This window comes from Aotus nancymaae, unplaced genomic scaffold (assembly GCF_030222135.1).
Source record: "Aotus nancymaae isolate 86718 unplaced genomic scaffold, 86718_ANA_hifiasm-v0.15.2.pri h1tg000016l, whole genome shotgun sequence".
Classification (NCBI taxonomy): domain Eukaryota; kingdom Metazoa; phylum Chordata; class Mammalia; order Primates; family Aotidae; genus Aotus; species Aotus nancymaae.
The window spans coordinates 21,076,098-21,092,698 of NW_026988428.1; the positions used below are offsets into that span (position 1 = coordinate 21,076,098).

Sequence of the window (16,601 nt, forward strand, 5' to 3'; positions counted from 1 at the left end):
TCATTGTTTCTCAAACTGCTCCTTGGAAGTTTTTCAGGGATCTGAAAGTTCTCTAAGGATTCTTTTTTAGTGTCATATGTTTACTCATGTAAAATAATATAATTTAAAAAGAGACTCGGGCTTATTTGAATGATCTTATAACTAAATACTACCACTCAGATTTTCTGCCTGGTTTTATGCATGTATTTATGATTACACTGTCAGCAAGGAGTACCGCTTTGTCATTGCCTAATGAGAAAGGAACGGAAATGTACTGAATACCGAAATGATGAATCCGGGCCAAGTGAAGACAAAAATGGCATCATGGCAGGTTGTACAAAGATTTCCTTATTATCCAACCTTTTAAAAACTGGTAAAATTGAGCCATTATAAGATTTTATAGGTACATCAAACCCAATGGAGTCTATGCTATAATAGTATTCATAACAAGCAACAATTTCCTTTCAGCCACATATATATTACATTAAATAAATATCCCTAGTTTACATTTTATTGGTTTGTAGTTTTGTACATTTGTGTTCATTTTATGGTCATATAGCAAACATAAGCATTGGAAGTTTAAACCTAACTTAATATTTATAGATATTTGAACAATACTGTAATAAAAATAGTCAAAACTGAGCAGTCTTTAGAACATTTTTTGAAATGCTATTATAAAACATTCTAATTTCTATAGCTGCATACTTTTTCATTATTTCATTTGGATTGGATTTTAAAAAGTCTTTTTAAACCTATTTTTTCTACTGCTTATTATATGTCAAGCACTGTTCTAATTGTTTTTCATGTATTAATTTGTTTATTTATCAGGGAAGTTAATTCCATTGTGTAGATGAAGAAACTGAACTATTGTAGAAATAAGTATTCTCAGCAAATTGACACAAGAACAGAAAACCAAACGCCACATGTTCTCACTCATAGGTGGCTGTTGAACAATGAGAACACATGGACACAGCAAGGGGAACATCACACACCAGGGCCTGTCAGGGGGTCAGGGGTTAGGAGAGGAATAGTAGGGGGTCAGGGAATAAGAGAGGGATAGCATTAGGAGAAATACCAAATGTAGATGACGGGGTGATGGATGCAGCAAACCACCATGGCACGTGTGTACTATATAACAAACCTGCACATTCTGCACATGTACCCCAGAATTTAAAGTATAATAATAAAAAATAAATAAAATAAAAAATAAAAATAAAATAAGTAACAACAACAATAAAGAATAAGCCTGCCCAAGGTAGGTCAACCAACAAATAAGTGGCAGAGTACACATTCAAATCCAGGTATTCTGTCTCCAGGGCACATATGCTTAACCTCTAAAGTATACTGCCCCTATCATTTATATGGCACTTATGATCTATAATTCCCCTGAAGTTATTCAAATACTGAAAATGACTTTCTCAAAATCTTATCCTTTGTGGTTTTTAAGGTAAAAGAATGTTTGATTGTTCCTTTAAAAAGTCCATTAATCTTACTTTTCACGAATGATTTTTCTCCAGCTTCCTAACATTTCCTAAAATTTTTCCCTAGAAGTAAAAGTACTGCTTCTTTTTGTAATGACCACTTATTTGAGTACTTCCTTGCTCCAACAATGTCTACCCATTGTGTTCTCGGATGTTACCCAAACTACTCTGAAGACAAAGTTAATTTTAAGGGGATTTCAGAGTCAATCATATTAACAGTTTAATTAAAAGTGGGAAAGAATGGAGGGAAAGTGTAAGCACTGAGTATATTAGATACCTAATGTGTTATAGCTCTTTTAGAATTTGTCTAGCAGGCTTTCCAGTTTTTGCCCCCCCAAAAAAGATACCTAATAAATACACACTTTTATACATTTTCATTGGTTTGGAGAAATTTATGGTGACAAGTAAATTCAAAATCATTACAGTGAAGACTCACGGAGGCATGTAGCTAATATGGCAACTGTGTCAGTCAGGATCACATTAGGAAATGGAAATCACACCCAAATTAGGCATTTGTCTCTTAATCAAGGGATTCCTTCCAAGGGAATGGGTGGGGTCTAGGGAAATTGCACCCCTAGTACTAACAGGACAGTGTCTTTACCATTCTAAGCCTGAAGGGGATGAAAGGGAAGAGTCATGAGAAACAAAAAGATAGAGTCCTCTGGAGGGAGCCTCCTGACTAAAGTCACAACCTTTGGTAGAAAGAACCAACCAGCCAATGGAGACTCCCTCAGGGAGGTGGTAAGGAAATAAACACCTGCCCTCTCTCTCCTCCTTCCCTTTAGCTCTTGCTGGGACTCACACTGGCAAGCCAAACCAGCAGCCAGAGGCCAACGTGGCTCACTGAAGTAGCACATACTTCCAAAGCTCCTGGGGCACAGGGGAGCATAAAGAACAGCAGATGGGGGATTGGAGAGGCAAGCAGAAAATATCTAGGATCAGCACTGTGGTTGCTGTTCATATTTTATGTTTAATCATTGACCCAAGCTGCTTTATCACTAAATAGTTTCCCCCTCCACCAAAGGGCTCTGTACCTAGAAATATTCCTTCATTTCACATAGCAGAGAAACTTCTTTTTCACTAATTCCTTATGTACCCCAGTCACTCTTCCAGTGAAAGTTTCCAGGCCACCCTACCTAAAATTGTAAACCCTCAATATGTTTTATTCCCTTCTATTCTATTCACTTCTGCATCCCTGGTGCTTAGGATAGGCCTGGCACAAAGAGGTTTCCCAAATGTTTTAGTAATTAATTGTAATTAATTAGTAATTAATTGCTTACTAGCTGTGTAACCTTGGAAAAGCTACTTAACCTCTCTGTGCATCAATTTTCTCATCTTAAAAGTAGGAATAATTAATAACTACCCCATAGGGTGGTGATGAGGATTAAATGAATTAAAATGTGGAAAGTGCTTAGAACAGTGCCTGACAAATCAAAAACACATGAAGGTTAACAACTGTTTTACTGAAAACCCTTGAATTCGAATTTTTTATTTATGTTTTAGGATAAAGTACTAGTGGTTGTCTCAAAGAAAAAGAAAACTTAAGTTGTACCAATTCTAATCTTTTTCTTCCTGATAGTTTAATTGTATCTAACTTTAAAATACACATATAAGGTACTCACAGCACATAAACCAATTTGATTTATGCATTTTTGCATGTGCATACAAATTTGTAATTTTTTTTTTGCCAAGGTTGAAACTAATAAATAAAGCACATAGTAAAAATGTCTGTCTTTCTCTTTCTTTACAGGCGTACTGAAAGCAGAAATTTGTCAAGCAGAATCAGTATATAACAATTATAATTGTTTAAGCAAATTTCATTTTTGATAACGTTCTCTTCCACTATTTAAAAGCAAGTGATGATGACCATACTGTTATATATTTTCCTTTATTTATTTTTGCTTAGAATTAAGCTTTCTTTATACCAAAAAAAAAAAAAAAACCATAAAATTTGGGCTGCAATTCAAAAAACAGTTTTACAGAAATTATCTAATTTCCTCAGCAAAAAAACAAAAAAAAAGTAGCATTAGCCAATGTTGAATGTTACAGGCTAACATTCAAGAATTAAAAGTTTTAACCACCCAAGGACTCTTAAGAAATTTAATATGGAGACTATGCTTATTTTAATGCTGAGGTCTTATCTTTTTGTTTTCTGTATGAACAACTTACAGATAATTAACATACATGAACTAAGAAAAGCACAAATAAATTATCTATTTTTCAACTGTTCAATAATTTTTCCTGCTGAATTACATATATCTATAAAAGCTGACTTGTTATCCTGAACTATTAATAATCAAATGCATTCTTTAATTAAATGAGTTATTTGATTATTATTAGCTAAGGAAAACAAAACAGCTATTAAGCTAAAATTACTGTTTTATAAAGCACTATTGTTCTTAGAAGTATTCGTGTGAATATATACACTTCAATGGAGTAAATCTTCTTGTAGAAAGATGAATTGACCAAAAATTTTACATTAACATTATTTCTGATATTCATTCAAAAAAATTAATTTGAAATAGCTGCAGATTTACAAAATTTACAACATTTTTAAAATCCAGGAACCCACTCAATGTTCATTCTTTTGACTATGAGAAATTTACAACTACTTAACATCTTATTGTGGGTTTCTTTTCCTGTCCTTTCTTTTTATTCTTTTTTAATCCTTTTTTTTAGTAGACATAATTACAACTAATAAAACAGTTGTAATTATGTAATTAAAACTAATAAAAGCCTATTTTTATTTCTCCTAATCCTACAACTCTTTCTCAAATTTATTGTCACTCTAGAAACATTAAGAACCATTAATTGAATCAGGACATTCATGATACTCCTAAAGCACTTTGAACCCTTATGTAGGGTTTCTATCAATTTTGTCCAATTTAATGCTGCCTTAAGATGGCTCTTCATGCATGCAAGCATTCATCCATTTAAAGCACTGCTCTAGGTATGGGAGGGATATCTGCAATGAATATGATAGACATCTTACCTCATATGCTCACCTACATGCCTTATTCTTTCCTTGCTGGCTCAATGAAAATGATCATAATCACCATTTATTGAGCACTTATTAGGTAAATTCACAGTTGTGATGTGTGCTTAACAGAATTATCTATTTAATTCTCACAAGCTAACCTGGTTAAGAGATAGTTCAGTGCACTCCAGTTCATTTCCTGGCTCTGCCATTTACTAGCTGTGTTCCTTGGGCAAGTAATCTCACCTCCCTGGACCTCCATTCTTTAACCATAAAATTGAAATAATAATAGTTATCTTCTGTTTGTAAATCAGGGATAATCATACCTAGCACAGGGATTCTTGTGAATATTAAATTAGTTGTGTAAATAAAGTGCTTAGAATAGTTCCTGGCTCGGTAAACGTGTTGTTTTATCAATTAAAATAGGTGTTGTTTTATCAATTAAAATACTGATACATTTTAGTAACCAAGCAACCAAGAGCACTGGGCTAGGATCTCTAAACCCAGGTCTGACTCCATGAATGTCCAAGTGAGGTGTTAACTGTACCAACTACCAATTTACAACAGATTTTGCCCTTCCAGAAAAATAAAAATATAAAAAGAAAAAAATATTGCTCACCAAATGAAGCTAAAGAAGCTCTCTAAACAGTCAAGTTTGCTTGAATATAATAGTGAAGGGAAATATTAAAGATTTTCAAATACTTATTGAAAGAAAAAGGGAAGAAAAATGACAGAGCATTTAGAGTTTTAGCAGATATGAACAATATGGTAGCAGGAAATTCCTCTTATCTGCTATTTAATCATCCTTCATAACATACGTATTATTAGACACCTGTCACAACATGCAAAAGGAAAAGAGAAAACTTGCTGGGATTGAACATCAGGCACAAGTAACTCAAACTAGACTAAAAAAGCATCGTCAAAGCGTAACTCTTGCTTTTTTGCCAGTTCTGGCTGTCTTGAGCCAGTATTTTCACATTTAAAGAATATTAATCAGTCACATTTAAAATCGATTTATGAGATTTCTTATTTATTACCAGTTTGTGGATCACAGTAAATGTGAGTAATTATGCTCAGTTTTAAAAGGTGAAAAGTGATTTCACTTCAAGTCATATTTTCCACATTACTTCTGTAGAAAAATAATTTATGGAACTCTGAATGTCAGCCACCACTGTATTATACTACAATGCCCCTATATTAAATTAAAGCATTCATTCTCAACAAAAGATTTTTTTCTAATGGTTTGAAGATCATAATCTGTGTATTTCCAGAGCATGTACTAATAAACTGTTTAATATTATATATATTTAGAAAATGATATTTCATGGAAGAAGAACAAAATATAAATTATTTTATTCTCTTCATTGATAAGCATTAACAGTGGGAATGGATGACAGGGTAAGTATTATCCCCAGTTGATAAGATGGTAGAAAAGATAGCTAGAGCATATGAGTGATATAATCAAGAAGTAAATATAAGTCAGCCAAACACATGAGGACATTATTTGGAGACCTTTTGCTTGCATATGTTCACATAACATTTCAGCTGGGTAATACAAGACTTTAACTTATGCATATCTGTGGGATAGAGGAATCTCTCAAAGAATGAAGAGAGACATTATTCAAAAGTGTACAGTGGAAAATCAGTCCTCACAATGGGCTTCCTTTACAGAAAACCACTGGGTTGGCAGTATGTATTCTATCATGCATGGTTTTCTAGGGTTTGAGTCAGCTGGTCCAAACAGGAATAACAATTAGAGCACTGTGTAACAGTAATTGCTTGCTGTAGCAATATTGAAGCAAAGTCGTGTGTCTCCTTCCCACCCCAGGAAAAAAATTTTAACAAAAGAATGTGACTATGACATCTTTGACTACCATGTCAATGTTCATGAACAATGTTTCAGCATAGATAATGAAAGGCAGCCATATAAAGAGCAACTTAACAATGTAAGGACTTCTAACAGATGTGCCCATGACATTTGGATAAAGAAAAAAGAGAATAAAGCACACTTGATAAAAATTTTACTCCAGTCAAGATTCTATTTTTGGAGTAAATGAAGGAGTAAAGATTTTGATCAATATAATAATAAATGTTGAATATGAAATGAATAAAAGTATCCTCTATACATATAAAAATAAACTTTGAATGAAGAGCACAGGTGGGAAATATAATCAATAAAAAAGAGAAACCTTTCTATTCTACTGAAGAGATAATGTGTTTATTCTGTGTATATAATATCTAAAGTATTCAATCCTTAGGACAAAATCAATTATGAAAATCATTTGGCAGCATCTTCTAAAACCAATATAGGCATGACTCATGACCCAGCAACTCCACTCATACAATGTCCATCATAAAATGTGTACAAGAATATTCGTAGCACTATTTGCAGTAGAAAAAATACAGGAAACAACACAAACATCAACTCAAGAACAGAATGGATAAATAGTGGTATATCTACACAATGATGGCCTAAAATATAATAACAACAAATGAGTTTTTCTTTTCACCGCTGAATGAATTAATCTTACATATATGCTGTATGATTCTATGATCCTATTTATACAAAGTTGAAAACAGGCCAAGTTAAATGCAGTGTTAGGATCTGAATATTGATTGCTCTTTTGTGAAGTGCCATGATGATATTGGGGGTTTCTAGAGAGCTGAGAACATTCTGCTCCTCCATCTGCATACAGGCTATACAAGTGTGTTTGCTTTGTGAAGGTTCATCAGGTTCTTTATCTAGCATTTGTCCACTTTTCTGTTGGTACATCATATTTTCACTACTTAAAGTCATACAAAGCAGACTCTGGATTCCAGCCTGACTCCATATCTTACTAGCTGCAAAACCCTCAGTAAATTAAATAACCTTTCTTAGCCTTAAGTTTCCAATTTGTAAACAAAGATAATTATAGCACCTACCTCAAAGAGTTATTATAATTACATAAGCCAATGAGCATGGCACATCAGCATTCAATAAATATGAGTTATTATTATTAGTTAGTGCAAGTCATGAGACAGAATAAGTTTCACTGGTGAGCTGTAAAATAAAACAACCTGAAAGCTAGAGTGGAAAGATCACCAGAGAGAAGGCTCATGGCAAATCACATAAGGAAGAAGACCATTTCAAAGCAAAGGCCATTAACAATGTCAAGTGCTGAAGAGGTGCCAATGAAGATCAGAAAAAAAGATCTGGCAGTGTAGAAGCCATTGGTGAGCTTTGCTGAGCAGATCAACTTGAGTTAGGGGCAGAAGTCAAGCTGTAGCAAGTTAAGGTATGAATTAGAAGTGAGGAAATCGAGACATTTTTCAAGAGATTGATAATGCAGAAGAAAAGCAGATTGTCAAAGCAAGGTCCACAAGGAGGTGAAGGAAAAGAAAACCAAAATGCAAGATAGAGTTGTCTTGAGAAGGGAGAAGAACATGTCTTCTTGTGTGCCTGGAAGAAAAGAAGATAGGATGAGTGCAGATGCTGAGCCATCAGTAGGCAGGTAGAAAGGATGTTGCAGGGCACTCTTAAAAGATGGTTTCAGTTTTCTCAGGGAAGAAAAAGGCAGTATCGTCTACTAAGAGTGAAGACAGACTTGGCAGGATAGAGGGCATAATGAGATTTTTATAAAATAGAAAAATACTGAGGGAATGGGAGAGACCCTAACAAGAAAACAAAACATATTGCCAATGTCTGCCCTCCATGTTCCTTGCAGCATTGTTCATAATGGTCAAGATATGGAATCAAGCTAGGATGAATCAATCAATGGATGAATGAATACAGAAAATGTAGTATGTGTATACAATACGATTCAGCTTTAAAAGAGAAGGAAATCCTGTCATTTTCAACAGCACGGATGAACCTGAAGGATATTATGATAAGTGAAATAAGCCAGGCACAAGAAGTACAAATGCCACATGATCTCCTTTATATGTGGAATCTAAGAAAATTGAACTTACAGAAGTAGAGAAGTAGAGAGTGGAATGGTGGTTGCCAGTGGCTGGGAAAGGTGAGGTGACTGGGGAGATGCCAGTCAAGGAATAAACCCTCAGATAGGAGGAATACACTCAAGAAATATATTGTACAATATGGTGACTATAGTTAATAACAATGTATTATATTCTTAAAAATTGCTGGGAGTAGATTTTAAGTGCTCCCACTACAAAAAAAAATAAGGTAATGCATATGTTAATTAGCTTAATTGACCATTAGCATTAGTGTACAAATTTTAAAACAACATTTTGTACACGATAAATATACATAATTTTTCTCTGTCAATTAAAAATAGGTATGCAAATAAATAAATATTGTCAAGCATTTTTGAGGTCCCAACTGTGCTGTGAACCGTGACTGTGTCATAGCACCAACCTACAAGCTTATGTGATCTCCAGCAGAACTTTGCATCTCTGAGCTATTCTTTTTTCGGGGGAGTGGAGGACAGAGTCTCGCTCTGTCACCCAGGCTGGAGTACAGGGGTGAGATCTCGGGATCAAGCAACCTCCACCTCCCGGGATCAAGCAATTCTCTGCCTCAGCCTCCAGAGTAGCTGGGACTACAGATGCCTGCTACCACACCTGGCTAATTTTTGTATTTTTAGTAGAGACGGGGTTTCACTGTATTGGCTGGTCTTGAACTCCTGACACTGTGATCCACCCACCTCGGCCTCCCAAAGTGCTGGGATTACAGCACTTTGTAATTTGGGCTGAGCCACCATGTCAAGCCTGAGCTATTCTTATAACACTTTTTATAAGTATTTTTAAGATCCCAGGTGTAGAGATCAGACAGACGGTTAGACTGATCTGAGATACGTTTTTTGCACCTTTGGTGCAAAGAAAGGATTCATAACTTCACATGATAGAAACCCAACTCAATCCAGCTTAAACAAACAAGAAAATTGATTGGGCTACATAATAGGAAATTTCCATATGTAGCTGATTCCAAAAAGTTAACTTTTGTCATTGGCAATCTGTCTTCATTTCTTGACTCGGCTTTCTTTTTTATTGGCTTCTTTTTCAGGCAAGTCCTTCCTTATCTGTGGCAAAGGAGTACACTTGAATCTTAATCCATTGTTACAACAGCTATTCCTCACCCCACCCCTCCACCCCCAAAAAGCAGAACACATCTTTCTCACTATCTTCAGTACAAGAATGACTACGATGACGCCTTATCAGATCACAGACTCTTCGCTAAGTCAATCACTGTGCCCAGAAAATAGGGTATTCTGATTGGCCACTCCTGGGCTGGTAGGTGGGGTCAGTCTCACTCAAACCACAGGGAAGGACTAACTGTGTAGAAGGGGTTCTGTCCAAAGGCAAGAGATGTGGAGCTGGTAAAACAGATAAAAAAGAAAAGCTCAAAAGCATATCATTTGTTCTCATTCATTTTACTTTCCAATAGCTCCTTTGCATTCATTCAGATTAAACATTCTCATTTAATACTCAGACCTGACCTTATACTTTTTATATTTTTTAAGACCCAAACTTAATCTTATACTTTTCACTTTCTTATCTACACATCCCCATCACTTTATTTCTGGTTTCACATCCTCTATTCATTTAAACTGATATCGTTATTAGTCCTCATCTTTCTCAAATAATTTAGTGATCAAGATTGTTTCAATACTTAAAACGCAAAGCTGTTTTAAGATTTCAATAAATTCAATTGGATTAATGTATTAATCATTCTCAAAATGGTGGTGAAGAGGGCATCTAACTTCATTTTCAAAATATCTCAAATGTAAGATATAACAGAGTAAAATACGCAGCTATCCCGAATTCAGTTTGTTATTCCATACATGTTTTAGCAAATATATATTGGCAATCTAAATGGAACTGACATTGATCTTAGGGGTTAATACACATTGGACCTTGGTACCTTCTGCTTAGAACTCTTTAATGTTTTCCGTTGTTCTGAAGGAAAAGACCAAACACCTTAACATGACACACAGAGCCCAGACTGGTCCAGTCCCTGGTACCCCCTTTCTTGTCATACCCTCCCATGAGCCCTCTCCACTGCAGCCTTGCTGGCCTTCCTTCAATTCTCCCTACATGCCAGACAACCTCTCTTCACAGAGATAGCACATAGGCTCTCATCTTTGCCAGGCAATTTTTTTTCCCCTATCCTGCTCAAAGTTCCCATTTTAAGAGAAGCCCTCCCTCACCTGTTTGATCACATCAACCTACCCATTAGATTGATTTTTTTATCTTCAAAGCACTGCACTAAGTAATTCTCCTTGATATGCCTTTCCACTGCTGTGGCTTTACAGTTGTTTGTGTGATTACTTGATTATAGCCTGTCATACTCACTGCATTATAAATGCCAAGGCAAGGACTGTGTCTAAGTTTTGCTCACTGCTGTAGCCCTAATACCCAGCACATTGCCTTGCACATTGTGGGTGCCCAATAAAATGATTATTGTATTGAACAAATCGATTTATTCCTGACACAAAAAAGAAACTATTTTTGGTTGCTCCCTTAGCTTCCCAAGAAACAAAAATATAAGAGAAACTACAAGAATATTTTTAGTGAAAGCTGAATTCAGGATTTCACTTTGAGAATAAGAAAAATTATAACTATATACTTATTAACATTTATTTTCTAAACATTGGTTGTTTATACATGTTTGACTAGATTTTTTTCCAAACCATTTTTTTGGGAGACAACATGCTAAGTGATGTTTATCTTCTATCTACTTATACTAGGGAGCTATTCACAACACAAAATAAACAATTCATGCATAATGAAAATTCTAGACCTTGGCCACTGCTTAGCACTGCTTAATTGTATGCAGTGCTAAGCAGTGATAGCAGATGCTGTATGTATCTTGGCATCAATATTATTGTTTATGTATTACTGATTCTCCATGAAAAACATCTCTTCACTTTGTATCCCGGGACTCATTATCTCTCCAAGGACAGATGGAGATTTATATATAAAAATTGATAATGACCCTTTTTGCAAAATTAAAGATGTTGGCCAACTCTTTCTTGGCAGCTGTCCAATTTGCATAATTGCATATGCCTTTCTAAATTTCTCCTGAAGCTCCAGTTGAATAAGGTGTTCCTTTGCATTCGCATGTTGAAAGGCTTAATTGTGCTGCATTAAACAGCTGCCCCCAGCTGCAGCCTCAGACCTGGCTGGTATTGGTGAACTTCCTGTGTGTTGGCAAATCACTTTGAGAATTTTCCAATCAAAGCAAAGCGATTAGTCTTCATGAGCTTATATGAACAAAGTGTTTAGATTTTGAGCAACATCAGTTAGCTGTAGTAAACATTCCTAAGGAACTTTCCTACAACTCTACTCAGTTAGAGTTAACAGCATATTTGATAGGGCTTGCTTACTAAGGATTTTGCTTATAATGGCATTACACATAATAATCAGAGAAGCACAGTGTGAGTAGGTTTTATTTCTCTTAGATCTACCAAAGATTCAAATTGAATGTTATTTAATCTCTAATGTAAATAAACAAGAGGGCTGAAGTGGAGAAGAGCCTCTTGTTCTCCAAGGTCTGTTATGCCAATAGGCACCTTCTGAGAAAGCAACTAGAACAAGATTGACTGAGGTTAGTGTATGGAATCAGACTACCCAGACTTCAACCAATCTCTTCCCCAGAGCCTTTTAAGTAGCCTAGAAAAAAAGTTTAGCACCAAGAACTGCATATTGGCTGGTGGCTAACAACCTTATCAGTTATCTGGTTAGGAGATTTTCATTCATTCAACAAGCATGTACTGTATTAAGGGTCTACTCTTAGTAAAGCAATGTGCCAAGTTCTGGAAACATTGTAAAGTGACAGTGGTGTCCTATACTCTTAGAGATTACAAGTTGGGAAGTCAAAAATTAGTCAAATAATCACATAAATGAGAATACATTTACATTCTAACCTATGTGCTATGAAGAAATAAAACAGAATGCTATAAGAGCCTCACCTAATATGAGAGACTTAGGAAGCTTATCTGAAAAAATGAGGCTTGAGCTGAGAACTGGAGGAGAAGTAATAGCTAACAAGCTGAAGAATGAAAGAAGAATATTTCTAGTAGAGAAAACAGTGCTATGAGACTCTGTGAGTCCATTAGGAAAACTGAGGGAAAAAAAATCAATGTCACTGGATGTAGGAATTGAGGAAAAATGTTGAGTAGAGTAGAGTAAAGGTAGGGGGAGACATAGGTAGAAGCCAAACCATTGGAGCCCCTGAAGGCTATTTTCATAATTTTGGCTTCTATTTAAAACAGCAATGGGAAGTCCCTGAAGTGATGGGAGTGGGGCATAGAGAGGAATTAATACACTCAAACTTGCATTTGAAAATATTGCTGGCTTCAATATAATAAATGGATGAAAGGAGGAGTAGATATAGGAAAATCAAATAGAATGACTTTGCAGGAGCCTAGTATATACTAAAAGAGTAACAGCAGAGAAGGAGAGAAGTGAATGGATTCACAGATATTTAGGATATAAATCTGACAAGATTTATTGTTGGATGGGATTTAGGCAAGTTAAACTTGAAATCCTTGAAACCTTTTTGAGACACCTAAGTAAAAATATTCAATAGGCAGTTGAGTGTTAGGGTCAGGAACTCAGAGGTCTGGTCTGAAGGTATAAATTTGGGAATCATTAGCCAATTGATGAAAATTAAGGCATGGATATCAAAAATACTATCTAGAAGACAGAATATGTAATAAATACAGAAATACACCACTCATATCTCCCTTCAACAAAGGATTTGATGCCCAGATTGACAGAGAATGAAATCAGCAGACATCCTCCATTTCTTAGCTCTTTCAGGATATACCTTAGCTGGGAAAAGCTCCACACAGGACCTCATTTCTTTCCTGGGGACAACCATATCTAATGAATGAGCATGGCAGGAATATGAAGGGCTGGCCTCTTTACTCAAATGTGAGATGAACTCATGAACCAGAATGTCTCACTAATGGCCAAAATTTTGCTAGGCCTGCATCAAATTGCAACTCCTTTCTCATCTCTATGTCTTCCTTCCATAGGTATTGATGCATAACAACCATCTTGCACTCTAAATTCTATCCTAACAACATTTTACCTAGAGAAGTTAACCTATAACAGAGCATAAAATGGAAAGAAGCAGCAGCTTACAGCCATCTGCAAAGTAAAAGAGAATAAAATGCTAGAAAGTATGAAGGAAAACCTGGATAGCATGGTGTATTGAAGCCAAAATAAACACATCTCAACAAAACAAAGAGTGCTGGGAGATTAGAAGAAAAATACTGGAAAATGTCCATTGGACTTAAATCATGGAGGTCATTGGTGACCTTAGCCAAAGTTGTTTTGGTGCAGTGCCAGGAACAACTGCCAAATTAAAGAGGATTGAGGAGGGAGTTTGAGGTGAGAAAATAGACTCACCAAATAATGAGACCTCTTTAGAAAATTTATATTGAAAGAAATGGGAAAGATAGGAGTTGAAAGATAGATACATAGAAAGAAGTTTGAAAACAAGGAAGGTTGTTTTTAAGATGGAAAAGGAGGCATGAGAAGGTTTCAATGCAATTGGAAATAATCCAATTGAGAAGGGTATGTTGAATAAATAGAATGGAGGCAGGGTGCGAGAAGAAATTGACAGTGTAAGGTTGATAGTGTAGTGAGAAGGCATGAGCAGACATTTTCTAAAATACAGGTGAAGGGAGTGGGCCTAAATGAGAAGGATACTCCCTAGACTAAAATAGAAGGAAAAGAGAATAACATGAGTCCAGATGGAATGGTATGGATTTGCTAACAGGAAGCTGAGGGAGTTCCCATCTGATGCCTTCTATTTTCTTCGGGAAGTAGGAGTTGAAGTCATCTGCTGAAAATGAGGAGAAGTTAAGAATATTGGAGATTTGAATAGAATGTAGAATGTTTAAAACAATTCTTGTAGACAGAAGAAGAGAATTTACCAGGGACACACGGAAGAACTGGCAGGCTGAACAGGCCCCATGAATCGGCACCAATCTGCCTGTATCTGCACCAATGTAGGGAAACTATCCGTGGCAGTGCCAGGCTATTAAGTGTAGGCATAGAGAAGGCATATAGAAGCATTCATCCAAGTTTGGACATTTGTCAGATAAAGTTAAAAAAAAATTAAGGCAACAGGACTAGAGAGTTGAGAATATTGGTGAGAGTGTTATGCAAATAATGGACTGTGGGATCTAAACAAATAACAATAATGAAAAGATCAACAGGGATAAAAAGATGAGAACTGATGGACTTGAGGAAAATAAAGAGGCCAGCATATAAGAGCAATACTTTTCAAGATTTGGGGATCATGTCAATATGCAGAATATGATTGAGGTCTAGAGGTGGGAGCTGAGATTCTACATTTTTAACAATTTCTAAGGTGATCCTAATAGGCATTAGAACTTCAATATGATCAAAAGTAGTTTTGAATTTGAGAGAGAGAGAGAAAACCAAAGCTGCTATTACCTTACTAGAGTGGTAGCAACTGAACTCAGAGCAACGATGAATGAGATTCCATGAAGGACACTCCATAGTTACTAACAAGCCTCCCTCTGATGCTGCTCCTCTCCTCACTTCTTTGCAAAATATATCCATATACAAAGTTACCTGAGTGACTCTCTGTCTTGTTACCCTAAACAAATCTAAATAAAGGTAAGGCCTTGCTGGTCCTGGTCAGCTAGATTGTGGTTCAGTAATAGTGATAGCAATAATTTACCGAATTGCTAGGGACTCAGAAAAGGCTAGACTCGTTTTTAAGAATAACTCAATTGAAATTAGAATTTCAAGATGAACTTACAACACATCTCAGGAGCCCCAACGGGCAGGGTAGGCCAATCTGCAAGGTAGTTTTTTAAAAATGAGCATTTTGAGTGTTAGGTATATGTGAAGAGTAAGGAGGAGAAATGTAAAATGTTGGAACTTCTAGAAAGAAAGACCCTGCTCTGACAACAAAAACTCAAGTCTAGATGGCTCAGAAGGAATTATCTCACCTCTGAGTAAGATGATATAGATGGGCCCACAAAAATTCATTTTTCTATCACTTACTATAAACCAAATCTTCTCAAGAAATTGTAACTTGATTTGTAATTCCTAAGTAAGCAGCTAAAGATTTTTTCTTTTGAAAAGAGATCAAATGCTGAGTGAAAAAAAACCATTGATCTTAATATTTAAGCAACAACAAAATAATAAATGAAAACAATATTTGCAACTCAAGGTGAGTTGATTCAACTTAAACTTAGAAGAAAAAATAAGGTTATATTAAACCAAGATAATAACATCTAATTTTACTGTTAAACTTTAATTGTGCCTGATGTTTGATACTCTTTCAATCTTGTCCCATATAATGATGTTTTCTTGGAAATGTAGTAACTAAATAATAGTAGATATTAGTTTTGAAGAAAGAGTCCTAACTTTTATGGGAGGGAAATAACAATTGAATAGAAAAACAGGCTATAACCACACCTTCAAAAATGAAACTTTCTGGACCACCAATAAGCCCCCTTACCTAGGCACAGTAAGTATACATAAGTAGTAAGTCATAGTGTAGTAAGTTTTCTGTCAAAGTGTTCAGGAAGCAGCATTGTATAAATGGCCCTTTCAACCCTAAAATCTATAATGAAGTGACAAATGGCACAAATATAGGAAGATTTACTTGCTAATCAATAATAGTTTCATTGCATTAATCTGAATAAACAAGAAATATAGTTGCTTCTGGCACCATGACCCACTAGTAAAGCAAACATAGACAGCAATATGTTTTCCTGATGCTCCACAAGTCACACAAACTATGCAAATCTCTATTCTTTGCATAGTCTTGCAAAGCCTGTACATTTTTGGATAGAAGTCACTATTCAATATAAATCTGACATTTAGACTTCAAGCAGTGTAGGAATTCCTCAAACTGACCACAGGTTGTTCTGGGAAGAGTATCTGTGGTAGACGGGCAAAAGGAGATGATTACCCAGATTTCTGCATGCGTAAAAAAATCTGATTCTCTTAACTACTCAGTTCAGTTTAAGAAGAAAAGGTTGTCGTGAGTTAGTTCTTTCTTGATAAATTAGAGCGATCTTACCTTGACAGAAAAGTAGACACATTATATTCTCAGTTACGTATTACTCATTGTGTAATGGTATCACTGGATTCCAGGGCATTCCCTGATAGAAAGTTTTATATATTTTTTTATATTATATTTTTTATTTCACTATTTTCACAGG

General features: G+C 35.5%; 1 protein-coding gene and 1 pseudogene across 1 annotated transcript in view; one reads left to right on the forward strand and one right to left on the reverse strand.

Annotated features, from left to right (window-relative positions):
- The window catches only part of OTOGL (otogelin like), a 404,189-nt gene that overhangs the window by 294,903 nt on the left and 92,685 nt on the right, over positions 1–16,601 (reverse strand). The gene's annotated exons all lie outside the window — the stretch shown is intronic.
- LOC135275516 (U7 small nuclear RNA) lies at positions 1,741–1,794 on the forward strand (annotated as a pseudogene).